This window comes from Ictidomys tridecemlineatus, chromosome 10 (genome assembly GCF_052094955.1).
Source record: "Ictidomys tridecemlineatus isolate mIctTri1 chromosome 10, mIctTri1.hap1, whole genome shotgun sequence".
NCBI lineage: Eukaryota > Metazoa > Chordata > Mammalia > Rodentia > Sciuridae > Ictidomys > Ictidomys tridecemlineatus.
In genome coordinates this window covers 138,118,900-138,139,187 of record NC_135486.1, presented here as the reverse complement: position 1 = coordinate 138,139,187, position 20,288 = coordinate 138,118,900, and the positions used below count along the sequence as shown (strand labels likewise).

The following is a 20,288-nucleotide window of genomic DNA, read 5'->3' as shown; positions in this document are numbered from 1 at the left end:
GACAAACTGCAGCCTGACATGTATAGTCTGCCTAATTATAATCTGGAAAAACATGTCAAAATGATCATGGCAGGACTGTAAGTCATTGGCCAGAGGAAATAACTGAAGACCTTCAAACTGAAAAGGAAAATAATATCAAAAGAAGTAGCTATGGGGCCAGGCATGGTGGCACATGCCTGTAATCCTGGCAGCTCCGGAGGCTGAGGCAGGAGGACTGTGAGTTCAAAGCCAGCCTCAGGAAGGTGCTAAGCAACTCGGTGAGACCCTGTCTCTAAATAAAATACAAAATAGGGCTGGGGGTGTGGCTCAGGGGTTGAGTGCCCCTGAGTTCAATCCCTGGTACCTCCCTCAGAAAGGGGGAGGGGGCTCAGTGGTATAGCACTTGCCTAGTGAGGGGTGTAGAAAGAAAGGGGCAGGTTCCAGATCAGTGGCCATCGCTGCTTGTTCTTTCCATTCCTTCCCACCTTGAGCTCCAGGCCTCCAGGTGAACCTAGCAGGTGGCTTCACTTAATCTTCACCCAACCACAAGCTGCACTAACCCTCCTTTTAGGGTTGGTAATTCTTTCCCCTATTCCAAGAACCACCCTGCCCAGAGCAAGGGAGGGTGGCCCAGAGGCACCTGGTCTAAATTTGGTCCTAGACTCTGTAACCCCCTTCCTAGAACCCCAGGAGCCTCTTTCAGGGAGGACTCCTGGCTTTCCCACACCAGAGTGCTCACTGAGTCACATGCCAATCAGGACAGAATTTGCTAGGCCCCAAATCCTGGACTGCCACCAAGACTTCCCCAGGGAAGTTCCTTCCCATCCCACAGAAACTATGAAGTCCCAGGTACAACACCTGCTTTCCACAGATATTGACCATCTTTGACCTCCTTTTCCACTCCCCTCATCTGGCAGGGAGGTTTGAGAGCCTTTCACAGCAAGCACTTACAAAGAGCTGGGACTTTGGAGTTACTTTTTGCCAAAGTCAACCAAGATGCACTGACACTTCTTTTTGAGGCTGAACAAATGTTAATGAAACAAAAGTTACCCACCCCACTCCTTCAGTGAAAGATCCCCAGGAAACACTCAGCACGTTCGCCCCTAGGTTGGCCTTCCTGCCTCAGTTTGCACTGTAGCTGTGGACCTGTAACTACAAGCACTCTTTATTATTTTCTGAGTTAAATGCTTTTGCCCCAGTTTGCTTTCTTGCCATTGTTGTGATTGGGACATCGTTTTTTTTATTCTTTCCTTCATTGCGTTTATTTTCAGATTAAAGTTTTCCTTTTGAATGGTCCTTTGGTTGATAATCTGCTTTTCCAATCCATTCTCGATGGAATGTTCTTCACCTTTTTTGTAAATCAAAACTTCAGCAGTCCTTTAAAGGAACCAGGAACTAGACTACCCCAGGTGGGACTCGAACCCACAATCTCTGGCTTAGGAGGCCAGTGCCTTATCCATTAGGCCACTGGGGCAGCTGGCTGGGGAGCTTCAGAGTGTACTGAAAGGAGTAACACATACCGATGGTTAAAATGGCTCAGGGATTGGATATTTATTGAAAAACATCTGGCTGAGTCCCTACAACATTCTAGCCTCAAATCAAGTCGCCAGGGATGCAGGAGAGAACTTGACATGAAGCCGGGCGCCCGCCGAGCTCCGCTGTAGACCGCGCTCTCCTCTCCCTGGGTGCGTTTCGCTCCTCCACCCTACGGACACTCGCTGGACACCCGCTGTCGAGGGCCTCCCAGGCTCCCGAGCCCATTGGATTTCCCTTCGGATGACCAGCCAGCGAGCAATGAGAGTCTCTGCCGGCTTGGCCGGTGGACATTGGCCCTTAGGCTGCCCTCGGGCGGTGCTCCCCAGGTCCAGCGCTTGACCTAGACCCAGCAGCGCGCCCCGATAGGAAGGACGGGCGGAACAGAAATAGGGAGGCGACCCTACCGGATCCCCTGAGCCTCCAGCACAGGCCGAGGTCGGCGCCTTCTCAGCCGCGGGGTGCGCGCAGCCCCAGGCTGGACGCCACACCCAGAGCTTGACCCGGGACACCGGGCGCGGGAGTGCCGAAGGTTCACCTCGGACCTCGCTGTTGAGGCACCCGCGCTCGAGGGGCTGCGGAGCTCCGGACAAAAGCCCTTCCCCTTGCGGTGGCCCGAAGCGATCTCCTCGACGTCGTGGGCACGACTCCTGAAAATGTGCTGGAAACCCGCCCTTCTGTACTCTCGGTGGCTTGTAATTTATCCAGTGGTGAAAACCGAGCAGAATCTGGAGCTGCTCGAGATCGCGTGCCTCAAGGGACTTTTGGGCACCTCAGAGGGACCACTCCTCGCATCACCCCAATATCATCAACATTTCTGACCCTGGGGAAGAATCGGCCTTGGCGGTTTAGAACCCACGCGCCTGCGAGGCCCAGGGGCGTCCTTAAGGGGACCAGGGCCCTGGCTTCTTGTTGGAGCGCGCTCCCCTTTCCTATGGGCGAGATCTGGGGAGCAGCAGCTCACCACTTAAAATCCTCTGCGTTTCAGCAGAAGGCGGGAGAAAAAGGAAGCTCGGGTGGCTGAAGGTAAAGCTGAGCATTAACTGGTTCAAAGTCGGGGCCCTCTTTTTCCTGTCCGGGCCTGGAAGATGGAAGAACGACGAGCGATCCCTGAGCTGACGGGTCACTACGGGTCACTCTGAGACAAAAGAACAGGTGACAAAACAACTAGAGGCTGGCGATCGTGAGCCAGATCTGCCTTTACAGATTATTGAAAAGAAAAAAAAAGTCCCGGTTTGGTGGCTCAGAATCAGGGATTCCAGGGCAAGAAGATTGCAGTTCATAAGCCAGCCTCAGCAATTTAGCAGGACTGTGTCACAATCAGGGATGGGTGTGAGCTGGGGCTGTGGCTCAATGGCAGAGCACTTGGTTAGCACGTGGAAGGTGCTAGGTTCAATCCTCAGCACCACATTCAAGGAGAGAATTGCCTTATAATCAGAGGGATCCCTTGGTTGAGGTGTACTTTCAAGTGCCCTACAATACTTTTGATTCTTACACATTTGTTTTCTCTCCTTCTTTTTTTTGGGGGGGGGTGGGGGGGTGGGGATGGGGCATGGTGAGGGTGGTGGTTTAGCTAAGGATCAAACCCCAGCTGAAACATGCTGGGCAAGGAGTTCTCCCCTGGAATCCATTGGGACAGTGCAGTGGAGGTGGGCCTGAGATGTGATTATGTTCTGCATATGTCCTAGAGAGGCACTTGAGGGATCCAACGCTTTAGGACACCCCCTTTCCCCAGGCGAGACACTTTCCAGAAAAAGCTGGTGTCCAGATCCTAATGGAGTGTATTTCTGTGGACACTCATCTTTTCCAGGCACCTATTCAAGGGGACCCCCGGCCACCTGGAGCAGGTCTTGGTCCACACTCTTAAGGCTTTGGGTTTTGTTGTTGTTGTTGTTGTTGTTTGTATTTTAATCTTTTTTTCAAAGATATAGCCAGGTGGTTTTTTTCTTTCTTTTTTTTTTTTTTTTTTGAAAGTAGATACACATTTAAGGAAGAATGCTGGCTATCTCCAGAGGGAAAGACAGCCTTTTATTTTTTTTTTAATATCCAGCATTTTTTATTGTTTTCAGCAAGAGAATTGGTCGCAATAATCCCACCCATTCATGTCAATGAAAACTTTGAGACTTCCTGAGAATGCTTTCTTTTGTGGTTTCCTTAAAGCTGTTAACAATTTTTTTTTCAGTACTGGGAATTAAACTAGGGTGCTCTATTACTAAGCTGCACCCCCAGCCTTTTTTTATTTTTTCTTTTGAGACAGAGTTTCACTAAATTGCCCAAATTGACCTCAGATTTTGTAATCCTCCTATCTCAGCTTCCAAAGTAGCTGGTATTACTGACATGAGCCACCAATATTAACATTTTTTTTAGAGTGTGGATCATTGCTTTTTATGTAGTTTTATGTTAATTATATATGCCTTATTTTTAAATGATACATAGTAATTGTGCATATTTATCAGGTATGCTGTGACATTTCAATACATGTATACAATGTGTAATGATCATGGTCATTGGCATATCACCTTAGACATATGTCATTTCTTTGTGTTGGGGACATTCAAAATTCTCTCCATTAGCTATTTTGAAATATCCAATAAATTGTTGTTAAATATATTTGCTCTGCTGTGCTGCAGAGTATTAGAACTTAGTCCTTCTATCTAGGACACCCCTGTGCCCATTAACCATCCTCTCTCCATCCCTTCCTCCCACACATCCTTACCAGGCCTAGGTAACCTCTATTCTATTCACAGTTCCTTTGAGAGCAGCTATTTAGCTTTCACATGTAAGTGAAGATGTCTTTTTGTGCTGACTTATGTCACTTAACATAATTTCCTCCAGTTCCATCCATATTGCTGCAAATGACAGAATTTCATTATTTGGCCAAACATACTCCACTGTGTATATATGCCACATTTTTTTTTATCCATTCTTTTTTTTTTTTTTTTTTTTTTAGACAGGACCTAAGTTGCTGAGGGTCTCACTAAATTGCTGAGGCTGTCCTCAAACTTACATGCAGCTGGGACTATAGGCATGTACCACTAGACCAACTCCATTCACCTTTTGATGGACACCTAGATTGATTCTAAATCTTGGCTCTTGTGAATGGTTGTGCAATAAACGTTGAGAAATACTGATTTCAGTTACTTTGGATATATACCAATACTGGGATTGTTGATTCACACAACAGTTCTATTTCCATAATGATTGGTGATATCCCCCAGTTGAGTTGTTTGAATTCCTTATGTTAGTCTGGAAATTAATCCCTTATGAAACAAATAATTTGCAGATATTTTTCTCCCAGTTTGCAGGTCATCTCTTCACTGTTTATTGCTTTCTTTGCTGTTCAGAAGTTGAGCCCAGGGGGGTCTTAACCACTAAGCCAATCCTTATACTGAGACAGGGTCTGGCTAAATTGAACTTGTGATCCTACTGCCTCAGCCTCCCAAATCTCTGGGATTATATGCTTGTGCCACTGTGCCCAGTGTGTTCAGAAGGTTTTAATTTGATGTAATCCTCTGTCACATTTTGCTTTTTGTTACCTGTGCTTTTCACAACCCACCCCCAACCTTTGCCCAAATCAATGTCTTGAAGCATTTCACGTATGTTAACAAATTTTATTTGTATTATTTATTTTGCCCTGGGGAATTGAACCCAGGGTGCTTTACCACTGACTTACACCCCCAGTTCTTTGTTATTTTTTTTGTTTTGAGGCAGGGCTGACTAAATTGGCGAGGCTGGCCTCGAATTTATGATCTTCCTACCTCAGCCTCCAGAGTGGCTAGAATTACAAGCTTGTACCATTTGATTTGTTGACAAGTCTTAAAACCAACAAATAAAAGTTTTTAAGAGGAAACTAATTTAAGAACGGAAATGCTTAACCCCAGGAAGAGTAGCTCGCTGCCGTCGGAAAACGCCGAGAGCCTTCGGTCTGCATCCTAAAAAAGTAGACCTGGGGCTCGTCCGGGATTTGAACCCGGGACCTCTCGCACCCTAAGCGAGAATCATACCCCTAGACCAACGAGCCACCGAGAGAGTGTCTTCTACTGCTCCTTAAAGCCACAGGTGTCCTGGGGCAGCCCAGCCGACAGCAGGGTTTCAGATTAGCTTAGCGGGAAGTTCAAGGTAACGGAAGAGCCCAGCTCGCAGGACGCTCCCAGTTACACAAAGTGGAGTCCCTCTTGTGTCCCCCCCGCAACCACCACCAATCCGATGTCGTCCTGGCCCCTCGCAACAGCTGCTACCGCAAAAGAAAGCGGACCGCCCAACGTGGGGCTCAAACCCACGACCCTGAGATTAAGAGTCTCATGCTCTACCGACTGAGCTAGCCGGGCTTCCTTAGCAGACGGTGCTGGCTGTAGAAATTGACCCAATGGACTGAGGTTGCTGAAAGCCCAGTTGGGTTAACAAGTCGATCTAAAGATTTGGGCCAGTCTTCTCCTGAAGTCCACTGCTGCATTCGCCTTGATGCCCCCTCTGCACCTTGCAGTACCACCCCTCAGCCACGCACCACCAAGATGCAGCACTGAGGAAAGGGGCACAAGGGTGAAACCTAAGACTGGGAATGTGCACCACCTGTCCCTATAAGCCCACGCAGGGCCCTACCTGGGGTAGGTCCAACATCCCAAGATTTCCCCTTCTGCAGAGCCTGGATTTCACCCCCAGGATCCCAGCCCACACCCACAATCTAGGCCTCAAGGGAGACAAAAGTCCAGGAGCCCTGGAGCCCACCAGACCACAGGAAGGAAGCCACCAGGCAACAGCGCTCTACCCCGGGAGAATCCAAGAGACAGCATGTGGAGAGCCGGCCTTTAATGGTGCAGGAAGGGCCGCTTCTTTACTGCCTCGAACTCAAACCAAAGGCAGTGGGCAGGTTCCGTTTCAGGTCTTTTTTTAAACTACTTTTCTAGAAGTCCTATTTTAATATCCAAATCCAGCACTGGGCTGATCTCAGGGCGTCAAAAAGGCGGGCTCGTCCGGGATTTGAACCCGGGACCTCTCGCACCCTAAGCGAGAATCATACCCCTAGACCAACGAGCCACGTAAATTCTGTGGTCAGATACTCTATATGACCCTTGTGCGCCCTGGGGCCAGGAGAGTCGAATTTCAGAGCCGCGGGGAGAAGCAAGTTCAGCAGAGGTGGCGACAGAGGGCGCCCCAAACCCCAGCCTCTCTTCGCTATCCACCAGGTGGGGAGCAGCCCCTTCGCCTAGGGGTGTCCCCTAGGTCCTGGCGGATCGGCTCAGAGCGAGGGATTCGCGCGCCCCCGCGCCGCAGCCCTCGCTCCAGTCCCGCCCGGTATCTACGCTGGAGAAGACGCAATTCCCGAGAGCGGGAAGGCTGCGTGGAGGGTCCTCGGGCCGTGACCACCCGGACACCCGCCTGGGCCGCGCCACGGCCCCGCGGTGTGGCAGCCGAGAGTGCGCAGCCAACTCCTGCTGGGTGCAGAAGTGCCTCGCCGGGCGCCGCTTACTCTCCACCCTTCTCTCGCCCCAGCGCGGCAAGAAAAGAGCCCCGACAAGGAGCCCCGAACACAGGAGGGCGACTGGACCAGCCGCGCAGCGCCCCACCTCCGGAAGGGGTGTCCCGGGGGCAGGTGGGTCACGCCACCTACCCCGCTCCCGAGGCGGGCCAGCGACGTGCTGTAGCTCTGTCCTTCCCGCGTCCAGCCCGGCAGGAGTGGGCTGGGCGGGTCTCCGCCCCTCCCCTGGAGCGCAGAGCGCACTCCCTCCTCCCCCTGGTGAGAAGTTCCCGGGCCTGGGCGTGAGCGGCCCGAACCCGGTAGGACGCCCCGGATGAGCAAGCCCTGGCTTTGACAAACCTGCTTCTCCTTGAGCTGGACAGGCCACTTCTTCCACTGGCGCAGTAGACCACCCATGCGGGCCTGGAGTTCCCAGTGCCATCCCGACCATGAACCTCAGTGCTCTACCGACCAAGGGGTGTGGGGGGGATGGCGCCATCTGGTCCATCTGTTTTTTGATCCGAGGCTTCAGGGTAACGTGGCTGCTCCGGAAGAGACTTCTTGGATCCCCAACATCACCCCTGCCGCACAGGACCAGACCTTGGGGACTGAGCTTCCAGTTGCAGCCAAAGTTCTGGGGTTGCAATCAGGGGAAACTGAGGTCGGAGAGGGGACCTCAAATCCCAGAACTGTAGGCGACCAAAACCTGTCCCCTCCTCCTGCGGCCTCGGACCCGGACCAGCCTCTGTGCTGAGGGCTCGGTGGGACCTTTGGGGCTTGGGGATGGGGGCGCGGGACTTTCTTTATACCTCTCTGACTCCTCCCCTAGCCACAAACCACCGCCCCACAGCAATCAGCCTCAGGCGGAGGGCTCCCCAGGAGAGCCGTCTTCCTCCAAAGCGCCTTCTGCTCACCTAACAGCCCCGCGCGTTTTTGCTGCTCACCCTTGGAGCAGGAATTTACCCCTCCTCCAGTTCGCGGGGAGCGCTCTTTCTGGGACTGCATGGCTCTGTCTCCTCCTGGGCTGGTTCACAGGGAAATTGGAGTTCCATCCAGGACCTAGCTGTGAGGATGGGCTTAGCCTCTTTGGAAATCAGTCCAGTCTAGGGAGATGGGGACATTTGTGAAAGAAGGGTTAGGAAAGGGTTACAAACAGGAGGCTCGTTGGTCTAGGGGTATGATTCTCGCTTCGGGTGCGAGAGGTCCCGGGTTCAAATCCCGGACGAGCCCTGTGATATGAATCTCACTGTCGTTTAGTTATGCTACTTTTTGAGCCTCTTAACAAACATGTATATGTACTAATCTGATTCCAGACCCTGGACAAAGGCAAAAAGTCCCGCCCAACGTGGGGCTCGAACCCACGACCCTGAGATTAAGAGTCTCATGCTCTACCGACTGAGCTAGCCGGGCGACTTACAGGTGCCCTCTTAAGAGCACCTAGCCTATATTGTCCCTCTGGGAAACTACCCGAAATCTAGAGAGAAAGGAAGGCAGTCTAATACAGATGTACAAAGGGGTACAGCCTCCCTGGACTACCCATGTCTGGTGCATCCAGGCCCAGGGGGGCTGTGCTAAAAGAGCATTTCCCCTGGGAGCCAAATGTAACCCTTACAAGCACTTCTCCCTTCTCCAGACGGGAAACTTGGGAGCCACTTTTAGTCAGTGAGGTCAGGGTCACAGGGTCCAGGTCACTAGAGATAGATGAAACTCCCTGTATTGGCTCCTAGGTGGTGGGTCTCTTCTAGGTCTGCGACAGGTCCTGGGTCCAAATCCCACACCAGCTCTCACTTTCAAACTCTAATTTCTTGTCTGACCCGCCCCCACTCTACCCACTACACCCCCTTGCTTTAGAGTGGGCAGCATGGAGTGAACCAGGAAGGTGGAACCCAGGCATTGGGTAGAACTAGGGCCTTCCTCCTTTCCAGCCAGCTTCTGGAACATCCACCAGCCAATTAAAGAGGGCAAGTGCTCCAGGGTCTGGAATTGGTCCAGCCCAGAGATGCCCCTGCATGGGAAGGACTGCCGCACAATGCAGGTACCCAAGAAAAGACATGGCACTTTGGGGAACCTAGAGCCTCTGGGGAGATTTTAGGTGCAGCCCAGGGCAGGGCGGGCTTTGCAGAGAACAGAGCCTCTGAGTCTCCCTGACCTCTGGTTCCTTCGCTGGGGCAGATGAGACTCGGCTTGGCTCAGGGCTGGGGTTGGTAAGTCAGAAAGGCAGGAAAGCCTTAGTGTGGGTGGCACAGGGAATCACCTGTGGTTTTTCAACAGTGCCCAGCTCTGTTGTGACGCAAGTTACCGTGCCTCCACTGGGCTGGAGGGAGGTCTGGGTCATCGAGGTACCTCAGAAAATGGACGCTTGAGCTCCAGACCGTCCTCCTCTGCCTCTTCCCCTCAAGGCTTCTAGTACAGTCCTAGCTGGGCGAGGGTGGACAACAACTGGACCAAACCAATGTCAAGAATGCTGCTTGTGTTGGCTTGTTGGTCTAGGGGTATGATTCTTGCTTTGGGTGCAAGAGTTCCCAGGTTCAAACCTTGGACAAGCCCCACACTTTTGACCCTTTGACACAGAGCCAGGGAAGAACTAGGGCTCATCAGCAAGACTCCAGACCTGAGCTGCCCTGGTCCTTTCTCACTTCTCTTTACCAAATGTCCCACTGGTTTGGCCCAGAGGGAAGCAAGGAGAGAAGGGTGTCTCCCGGTACTGCAGGCTCCCATGTCCTAGGGTATTTCTAGATACCCAAAGCTGGGGACACCCTAGAAAATGGGCCTAAATAAAGCAGATTTTTGTTGACCCAAACTCCCAGGCCACACTGTATCTCTCCTGGGAAGACAAATCTAAACTGTGCCAGGCAACTGAGGGCAGAAGTTAAAGGTCATAAGGACCACAAGCAAAAGGAAATGTTTGGCTTAAGGAAGTTTTCCTTGCTTTAGATGTAAACTGTCACTCAGCATGGTGGCATGCCGAAGTCTGGCTTGGCACAAATCAGGAGCCACTTGTCAAAAAGAAACTAACTTTATTTTTAGAACTACAAACGCCAAACAAAACAGCTCCAGGGAAAAACCCTCAGAGCCCAACTGCCACCACCGGCTTCCACAAGTCTCTCTCCCCCACACCAGCCTTTTCCTCCCACAATCCTCCTCCTCTTGAGGCCGATTGGCTGGGTTGCGTGGGCAGAGCCAAAGAAGTCACCCAATGAGCAGCTCCGTGGAGGAGCCAATCAGCTAGATGTTGCTGGGGCAGCTGTGAGCCAATCATCAGCTGGCAGTCTGAAGGGCAGGGAAACAGCCCAATGAACATCACCGCAGAGGAGCCAATTAGCTAGATGTTGCTGGGGCAGTCTGAAGCTTGCTGGCAGCTGGAAGTTTGCTGGGGCCCCTTTGGCTGTGGCTCTCAACATCTCCCCCTCTCTGTTTAAACAACAAGCATGTGGCTTATGGACCGTGCCTGCCTTAGGTTGTCCAATACATATGGTCCTTACCCGTCTTCGGATGAGCTGACCTCAGGGCGTCAGCCTCCTGTCTTAGGTTGGTACCATTGTAATTGGATCTTACCCGTCATTGACTACCGGTCCAGTACAGCCACACCTGTGGAGAGGTCTCAGCGGGGGGGGGGGGGGGGGGGGGTGAGGTTCTTTGCCTCACCTCTGTTGACCCCCAAATTTTAGCTGAATGATCATGACAAGCAGAAGGGAGGAAGATATACCAAGTCAATTGACGGTTCTGTAAGCAGTTCAGTGTAAGTTCTGTAAGCAGTTCAGTGATGGCTATTGCAGAAACTGTAGATTAGTTTTATCTTTGTCTTCACCGGCACAGGGATGAAGATAGGAATTCTGGCAATAATGACTAAAGAAAAAATTAGGTAACATTCCAGAAGACACTAAAAGAAAACAATTTTCTTAACAATTTATATTATCTTCATCGGCACTGGGATGAAGATAGAAATTCTGGCAATAATGGCTAAAGAAAAAATTAGGTAACATTCCAGAAGGCACTAAAAGAAAACAATTTTCTTAAAAGAAAACAATTTTCTTAACAATTTATATTATAGTGAAGAGAATTATTAAATATAATGAAAACTAAAGGTGAGAGTAAACAAACAGATCTGTTAACCTCCTTTTTGTTTACATATTAAAACAATTCTTAACAGTTATTTACCCAATTTAAATTAAACCATTTAAATCACGTGAATAAAAAAAAAATATTTGGATCCATCTTTTCATGAGCGCTCATCATATATGATATATAGAAATATGTACATTGGACATACGTACATTCAAACATATAACACAAAACACAAGTGTGCACACATAATATAATACATACAACACATAACACAATAGTAAAGGCCTTATAACTTTTTACAGGTAAAATCTCTATTGCAATGTTTAAAAACTCTATAGTCAAAAAAAAAAAAAAAATAGAACTGATCAGCAAAACATTAACCTAGGTCTGTATGAGCTCAAAAAAAATAAAATAGAACTTCATGATATGGGAAAGGGCAATAATAAAATAGATATTGAAAAAAGCATCCTGGTTCTGTCGCAGATGTAAGGATAGCCAAATTGGAGTTTTGGATATCAGCTATTATGGATTTGAGCTAAATCATCTTCTTTTTGGTCTGTAGAAATCGCTTTAGTTAATCTCTCTGGAATCCAAATCGGCTGCTGTTCTCTCTGTGGAAACACAAAAACAGACCCCCGACTCCAGACAATCACTGGGTCAGGATTTTAGTTAATCTCTCCGGAATCCAAATCAGCTGCTGTTCTCCCTGTGGAAACACACAAACAGGCCCCCGACTCCAGACAATCACTGGGTCAGAACCTTGGTTAATCTCTCTGAAATCCAAATCGGCTGCTGTTCTGGGTCAGAACCTTGGTTAATCTCTCTGGAATCCAAATCGGCTGCTGTTCTTCCTGTGGAAACACACAAACAGACCCCCGATTCCAGACAATTACTGGGTCAGGACCTTTCCATTGTCCTGTTAGAATATCTTTCCAAAGTACCTTGGGCTTATGTACATTTTTTGGACACATATGCCTTTCTGCAGCACTAAGTCCTGATGAATCCAAATTTAAAAAGTTTAGAGTAAAAAGAGTTATTTTAAGTTTATCTTTGGGGAATATATACCCCTTCCCAATTCCGTCTTTTTGCTTTAATAAGTACATTTTAATAGTTTGATGAGCTCTTTCAACTATGCCTTGACCCTGTGGATTGTATGGGATTCCTGTTATATGAGTAATGCCAAATGATGAGCAAAATTGTTTAAAAGAAGTAGACGTATAACCAGGGGCATTATCTGTTTTTAACTGTTTTGGAATGCCCACAGTGGCAAAATTTTGTAAGCAATGAGCTATAACATCTTTAGTTTTTTCGCCGGCATGAAGGGAGCCCATCAAAAATCCAGAAGAAGTATCAACTGTAACATGCAAATATTTTAATTTTCCAAATTCTGGCAAGTGTGTGACGTCCATCTGCCAAATATGGTTAGGCATCAATCCTCTAGGATTGACTCCAAGATTAACTTGTGGTAAAAAGGTCACACAATTTTGACATTGTTTTATTATTTGTCTAGCTTGTTCCTTAGTTATTTTAAAACGCTTTTGTAAAGTATTAGCATTGACATGGAATCTTTCATGAAAATTTATAGCTTCTTCTAGTACAGAGAAAATATGTATGTCACGTGTAGTTTTATCTGCTAAATCATTGCCTAAACTAAGGGCTCCAGGCAATCCTGTATGTGCCCTGATATGTCCTATAAAGAATGGATCTTTTCTGTCCCAGATTAAACTTTGTATAGTGGAAAACAAAGAGAAAACAGTAGAAGAAGGGGAAATTCTACCAGCATCTTCAAGGGATACTATAGCATTAACTATATACTGGCTATCAGAAAATAAATTAAATACAGAATCTTTAAACATCACAAAAGTTTGTAATACTGCATTAAGCTCTACCTTTTGAGCTGATTGTTTGGGTACTAAAAATGTAAAAGCTTGATCAGGTGTAACTATTGCTGCTGTACCATTATTTGACCCATCAGTGAATATATTTGGAGCATTCATGATAGGTGTTTTTCTTGTCATTTTTGGAAAAATTACAGGATGCAATGACCAAAAAGACAATAAAGGATTAGATGGTAAGTGGTTATCAAATGAAACATTAGATTTGCACATTATTATTGCCCAAGTATTTAACTCATTAGCTAATTCATCAATTTGATTCATAGTATATGGAGTAATAATTTTATGGGGAGAAATTCCAAACACTGCCTTTGCTGTTTTTATTCCTTTGAGTATTAATTGTCCTACAGCCTCAGGATATCTAGTAAGAATAGTGTTAGGAGAATAAGATAAATGTATCCATAATAATGGACCTTCTTGCCAAAATACTCCTGTAGGAATATTTTTTGTTGGTAATACAATAAATAATAAAGGCAAACTTATATCAATTCTATCCAAATGCATATTTTCCATATATGTTTCAATGATTTTTAATGCCTTTCTTGCTTCAGGCGTTAACATTCGGGGTGAATTTGGATCTGATGGACCTTTTAGGATATCAAATAAAGGTCCCAATTCTCCTGTTGGAATACCTAGATAAGGCCTTATCCAATTTATGTCTCCTAATAACTTTTGAAAGTCATTAAGTGATTTGAGTTGATCTACTCGTATTTGAATTTTTGGTGGACGGACCATGGTTGAGGATAATAGAACTCCTAAATAATTAATTGGAAAATTTAATTGCACTTTATCTATTGCTATCTCTAGATTATAATTTTTTAATAAGTTTGTAAGTGTGGCATAACATTCTAGCAATGTGTTTTTAGCTTTGTGTGCCAATAACACATCATCCATATAGTGAAATATTTGTAGTTCAGGATTTTGATTTCTAAGTGGCTGGATTACTTTGTTAACATAAATTTGACACATAGTTGGGCTGTTAGCCATCCCTTGAGGGAGTACTTTCCATTCATATCTCTGATCAGGACCTTCATGATTTAGTGCAGGGATAGTAAATGCAAAACGTGGACTATCCTCAGGATGAATTGGAATTGAAAAAAAACAATCTTTAATATCTATAACTAAAACATACCAAGTTTTTGGCAAAGCAGACAATTGAGGAATCCCCGATTGAGCAGGTCCCATAATGACCATTTCATTGTTAATGGCTCTTAAATCTTGCAGTAATCTCCATTTACCAGATTTCTTTTTGATGACAAAAATGGGAGTATTATGGGGAGATACAGAAGGTTGTATATGTCCTTCCGCTAATTGTTGTTTGACCAGATCATGGGCTACTTGTGTCTTTTCTTTAGTCAAGGGCCACTGAGGAACCCATACTGGTCTTTCTGATTTCCATGTAATTTTTATTGTCTCAGTGGCCCTTTGTGAAAATCCAACCCATGTCTGTCTGTTCCTTGATCTATTTGTATTGGTGCTGCTATACATTGTTCTTGTCTTTCTAATCTTTTTCCTTTCCTAAAACCTTGTCTAGCCATAATAGTGGGTGCATTTTGATTGATATTATTTGTTAATGTCAAACCTAATTGATCTAAGACATCTCGTCCCCATAAATTTACGGGAAGATGATCCAATACATATGGCTGTATAGTTCCTTCACATCCTTCAGGATCCTTCCAATCTAATAGCATTGCACTTCTATCGGGATTAGTCGCCACTCCTAGGCCTCGAAGCGATTGAGTGGCTTGTTGTAATGGCCAATGTTTTGGCCATTCTTGACGAGAGATGATGCTAAGATCTGCACCTGTATCCAGTAGCCCATTAAATTCATGTCCTTGAATATTTAGTTTTAGCATGGGGCGAGAATCTAAATTTAAAGAAAGCATAGCCCAATCTACACCTGTGGAGCCTAATCCCTTGGAACCTCTTTCTACAACATGACTGGAAAATTTATCATGTAGGCTTGGTATTATTAGTAACTGTGCTATTCTATCTCCTGGTGAAATTACTGATATACCCTTTGGAGAACTGGCTATAATTTTTATTTCGCCTTCATAATTGGAATCAATTACCCCAGGACTTATCAAAAGTCCTTTTAGAGTAGAAGAGCTGCGTCCCAATAATAAGCCTACTGTTCCTTTGGGAAGAGGTCCTTTTACCCCTGTGGGAATGATTTGAACTCCCATCTCTGGAGTTAGTACTGATTTGGTGGAGGCGCAGATGTCCAACCCTGCGCTCCCTCTGGTTTGTCTGATGAGGGATCTGATGTGCTGGGCACTACCCTGATGGGGTTGCTGGGGTTGCTGGGTTCCTCCAGTGCTCCGTATATTTGTGGTTTGGGGCCCCGGAGCATTGGGGCCCCCTGTCCATTTTTTGGCAACGGAGCCCGATGCCTTTGTCCACGATATTGTGGATAAACACCTTGTCCTTGTTCGTTTTTTGATAATGGAGCACCCTCTATGGTGGTTTGAGGACGGTATTCATTAGCCCAATATAATGGAGTACCCTCTATGGTGGTTTGAGAACGGCATTCATTAGCCCAATGTCTCCCTCTACGGCATCGTGGGCAAATACCCGGTATTCTACTTGTTTGATACCTAGTTTTGTTAAACCCTCCTCCTATGGGGCAATTCCTTTTAAAATGTCCTGTTTGTTGACAATTGTAGCATGTTCTTGGCCTGGCATCTAAAGCCTGTTTTACTGCAGTTGCCACAATTTGCCCTTGTTCATTAATGTCTCTGGCATCTAAAACCTGTTTTACTGCAGCTGCCACAATTTGCCCTTGTTCATTAATGTCTCTGGCATCTAAAGCCTGTTTTACTGCAGCTGCCACAATTTGCCCTTGTTCATTAATGTCTCTGGCATCTAAAGCTTGTTTTACTGCAGCTGCCACAATTTGCCCTTGTTCATTAATGTCTCTACATAATTTAATATATGTGTTTAAATCTTCATGTTTCCATGGTCTAATGATATCTCTACACCAACGATTCGCTTGGTCATAAGCCAGTTGTTTTATAAATGGCATTGCTTGTTCTGTATTCCCAAAAACTCTGGTAGCTGTTTGAATAAGCCTATCTACAAATTCAGCGTAAGGTTCATTAGCTCCTTGTATTATCTTAGATAATTGACCTTGTAAACCTCCAGGTTCTTGTAAAGTCTTCCATGCCCTAACTGCATCTACAGCAATTTGTAAATATACACCAGGATCATATGCAAGTTGTTGCTGCCGATCCTCATAAGGTCCCTTTCCTAACAACATATCTAGATTTCTCTGAGGATAACCAGCTGCTGCATTTCGACTAGCCGTCTCCTTGCAAAATTCCTCATTGGCAACCTTCCATAACAGGTATTGTCCTCCATTTAGCACAGCTTTACACAAACTAGCCCAATCTGCTGGCGTCATGCTTAAGTTGGTAATGGATTCGACCAAGCTTACAGTGAAGGGTGCTTGAGGACCATAGGTTGTTACAGCCTCTTTTAGCTCCTTCACTGATTTGAAATTTAAACCCTGGTAAGTTCGCTGCCCTCCTACCTCAAATACAGGGCATACTTGAGATCCTGTCTCAGGATCCCAACTATCAACTGCGGGGGTTGGGAGTCTCTTAGCATATGGAGGTGGTGCTGTTGATTGGACACTTATGCCCTCTGGTGATAGAGTGCTGTTAGTAGCAGTCTCCTGTAGAGGTGGCGCTGTTGGTTGAACACTTACGCCCTCTGGTGATAGAATGCTGTTAGTAGCAGTCTCCTGTAGAGGTGGTGCTGTTGGTTGGACACTTACGCTCTCTAATAAAAGGGTCTTATTAGCAGTCACCTGTTTTAACTTTTCCCCTGATAGATTTTTCTGCTCTAAACTTCCTTCCTCTGTCTCACTATCTCGAAAGACCTTCTCTTTTACTTGAATCTTTTCCTCTTTCTGACTAGCTCGAGCTTTTACTTGAATCTTTTCCTCTGTCTGACTAACTTGAGAGACTTCCTCTTCTACTTGAATCAATATGTCTTCTTCTTCCTCTACCTCTGTCTGAACTGAAGGCTTTGGACTAAGCAAACTAGATACCAACGTCCACAATGACAATGTGCCAACTGGCAGAGTCCCCGGGTTGTTCTTTTCTATTCTTTTTAAATCTTCACCATGATGGTTCCATTGTGATATATCTAACAACCCCTCCTTAAAAAGCCATGGGCTATATTCTTGTATTACATCAACGTATGCCCTGACTGCTCTTGGTTTTACTGGGAAGCTTCCTTCCTCTAACAATTTACTTAACACTCTTTCGGTTTGTTTTTTACTAATTGCTGATCCCGTATTTCTACTATAATACAACCCAACAAGATGACGCCAAACAAAACCGAGACAGAATCCAATAAAAAGGGAACCACACAAAATCATTATAACAGCCTTTCTATCCTCCTGACATATGCATCCGTCCTTTCTCCCTATCTGTTCCTCAAACGCAAATAGTTTTTCCTCAGATGTGAGTGGTTTTTCTTCCCTCTTACTCATCTCCAGGGACAGGAAAGTTAAAACAAAAACGAAGCAAAACAAAAGAGGAGACTTAGAATGGCTACCCATCCTCTCGCCCTGCCCTCAGGGGCGAGCAGTTTACTTACCCTCAGTTGCTCCCCGTGCGAGCCACCAAATGCCGAAGTCTGGCTTGGCACAAATCAGGAGCCACTTGTCAAAAAGAAACTAACTTTATTTTTAGAACTACAAACGCCAAACAAAACAGCTCCAGGGAAAAACCCTCAGAGCCCAACTGCCACCACCGGCTTCCACAAGCCTCTCTCCCCCACACCAGCCTTTTCCTCCCACAATCCTCCTCCTCTTGAGGCCGATTGGCTGGGTTGCGTGGGCAGAGCCAAAGAAGTCACCCAATGAGCAGCTCCGTGGAGGAGCCAATCAGCTAGATGTTGCTGGGGCAGCTGTGAGCCAATCATCAGCTGGCAGTCTGAAGGGCAGGGAAACAGCCCAATGAACATCACCGCAGAGGAGCCAATTAGCTAGATGTTGCTGGGGCAGTCTGAAGCTTGCTGGCAGCTGGAAGTTTGCTGGGGCCCCTTTGGCTGTGGCTCTCAACAGTGGCACACACCTGTAATCCCAGAAGTTTAGGAGCCTGAGACAGGAGGAACTCAAGTTCAAAGACACTCAGCAACTTAGTGAGACCCTAAGTAACTCAGTGAGACCCTGTTGTAAATAAAATACAAAATAGGGCCGGGGATGGGGCTCAGTGGATGAGGGCCCCTGGGTTCAATTTTTGGTACCATATAAACAATCCCAGATTCCACCCAAGCAGCCACCTCTGGACAGGCAGTGTGAGGCCTGGCTATAATATCTTGCTAACTATCTGAGGTCTTGAGCTTTAAGTGTTGGGGACAACTTGCCATCCTCCTATTTTCAGTGTCCCAGTTCCTTAGGATTATGGATGTGTACCACCACACCTGACCCTTCAACTCATTTAAAATGGCTCTAAAAATCAGTCCCTGTTCACCTGTGAGCAGTGGGAAGCCCCCCCCCCACTGGGACTTGGCCATCTAGAATGGTCAGTCAGGAGAGTAGGTCCTGAGGAAATTCCCCACACCAAGCTGGGTCAAGAGGTTGAAGGGATCTCTTCCCTTAGCTCGGCCCCTGCCCTTGCTCCCCCTGAAGTCCAGCCTCAAGGCTGTTGCCCTTGAAAAAGTCACAAAGCTAGATGGAAAGGGAAACGTGGGACTGGCCAGGAGTTTGCACACATAGTACCGAGGGCTCTCCCTTTCCTTCCCCAGCCGGGCTTCCTACCACCACACCACTCCCACAACTCCACCAGCCTGCCCTCCAAAGCCCCATGGTGGTCGGTGTGAGTCCTCCCAAGCTGGGGCTGGCCTCCCCGCCCTGCCGCCTGCAGAATTCTGACACACTCCCTGGATTAGAACCTGCTTGCCACAAGCTTTGGGTTAATGGAGAATGAAATCAGTGGGTAAAGTCACCAGGAAGGTTTCCCAGGCAGCAGGAGCAAGAGGAAAGCAGGAAGGTAGTTGGTCATGGGCCTCCTTCTTGCCTCATGTATGAGTAAAGCTGGAACAATCCAGCCTTGCACTTTTAAACATTTCGGGGTGAGGACTGGACAGAGCATGGAAGAAGGGTTAGGGATAGGCTACAGAGCTCTGGGAAAGACCAAAGCTCCCCAGCAGGAATAGTCGCCGACTGGGGCCAAGAACATCAGTCAGGGGTAAAGGCAAAGGAGGGCCCAGGAAAGATCCCCACAATTCCTGGGCCACTCTAGTTGGAGTCACCAGTGCGCCCGACCCGAAACCTCGCACTCACGCTGCACTGGGCCTGGCCCTTTGAAAAGGAAAATCCGAGGACCAAAGTCCTGGGCCCTCCAGGTGTCTCTGGCCTGGAGCAGTGGAGGCAGGGAAAGATCCACAAATTCTCTCAGGAGCAAGCCTCTTTGAGGGTGTCCAGAGGCGCCCAGAACTGGGGGAGGCCGAATAGAGTCCTAGACAGAGCTGCAGAACCGCGCTGACAGGGAAGTGGACGCTGTACCATTTTCCCCACTTCAGGACTAAGCGGGAAACACTATGCAAACAGACACCCACTGTTGCATGCTCAAAAGGAGCGTGGAGGTGACCAGAAACAGGCCAAGGAGTGTGATTCCCGCTAGGAATGAGGGAGGTCGCGCGGGTTCAAATCCCAGAGGAGATATTACTTTGGCAAGTGAGATATCACCATCACCATCACATGGTGGTGGGAAGTTAGGTTCCCCACTGCGCTCAGGATGCCCTGATGCCTGTGATTTGACTGTGTGTTCCTGCCTTCTGTGTTACTCCTTGCCCAGTGTTAGAACACACAGAATAGAAGTTATTCTGATGTTGGATCTTTAAGATGAAGATCAAGAGGGACACAAGATAGAAATAAACCTTCTATTACTCAAACGCCTAGGCAGTCCAGGGAATGCCTGCCTGAAGGGCACACAGAGGTCAGTAAAAACTACAGCAAGGTAACAAGTTGAACAACATCCACAGAAACAAAATGTAAGAGATCCCAGCAAGCAGCTCCCTGAAACCCACATCCTGAAAAAAACCCCACAGGCATCCTGCCACTACCTCAGAGACACCCTGGAAGCCTGCGACACATCCTGTTTCTTGCAGAACTTGCTAACCCTAACCCACTCTTGCAAATCCATAAAAACCCCAAACCCCTGAGGACTCCTGCTGACACAGCTCTTGGAGTCTGGCTCCTCTCCTCTCTTGGAAAGTGAATAAAACTTTTTTTTCCCCCTACCTTAAAAAGTAGTCCCAGACGACCCTTCCTCTTTTCCTTCAGCAGCGGGGATTAGGGTAGAATTCAGTGGGAACCTTGGGTGATCGATATACGGGCAAGAACC

The 20,288-nt window shown here is 47.2% G+C and overlaps 7 non-coding genes across 7 annotated transcripts; 2 read left to right on the top strand and 5 right to left on the bottom strand.

Annotated features, from left to right (window-relative positions):
• Window positions 1–1,380: 1,380 nt before the first annotated feature.
• Trnar-ccu (transfer RNA arginine (anticodon CCU)) lies at window positions 1,381–1,453 on the bottom strand. The gene has a single exon. It is a non-coding gene; the product is annotated as a tRNA-Arg (tRNA).
• A 4,008-nt stretch (window positions 1,454–5,461) lies between these two features.
• Window positions 5,462–5,533, bottom strand: Trnap-agg (transfer RNA proline (anticodon AGG)). Its single transcript has one exon. It is a non-coding gene; the product is annotated as a tRNA-Pro (tRNA).
• Window positions 5,534–5,767: 234 nt separating this feature from the next.
• Trnak-cuu (transfer RNA lysine (anticodon CUU)) lies at window positions 5,768–5,840 on the bottom strand. The gene has a single exon. It is a non-coding gene; the product is annotated as a tRNA-Lys (tRNA).
• A 634-nt stretch (window positions 5,841–6,474) lies between these two features.
• On the bottom strand, window positions 6,475–6,546 carry Trnap-agg (transfer RNA proline (anticodon AGG)). The gene has a single exon. It is a non-coding gene; the product is annotated as a tRNA-Pro (tRNA).
• A 1,579-nt stretch (window positions 6,547–8,125) lies between these two features.
• Trnap-cgg (transfer RNA proline (anticodon CGG)) lies at window positions 8,126–8,197 on the top strand. The gene has a single exon. It is a non-coding gene; the product is annotated as a tRNA-Pro (tRNA).
• Window positions 8,198–8,304: 107 nt separating this feature from the next.
• Trnak-cuu (transfer RNA lysine (anticodon CUU)) lies at window positions 8,305–8,377 on the bottom strand. Its single transcript has one exon. It is a non-coding gene; the product is annotated as a tRNA-Lys (tRNA).
• A 1,065-nt stretch (window positions 8,378–9,442) lies between these two features.
• On the top strand, window positions 9,443–9,514 carry Trnap-ugg (transfer RNA proline (anticodon UGG)). Its single transcript has one exon. It is a non-coding gene; the product is annotated as a tRNA-Pro (tRNA).
• Window positions 9,515–20,288: the final 10,774 nt, after the last annotated feature.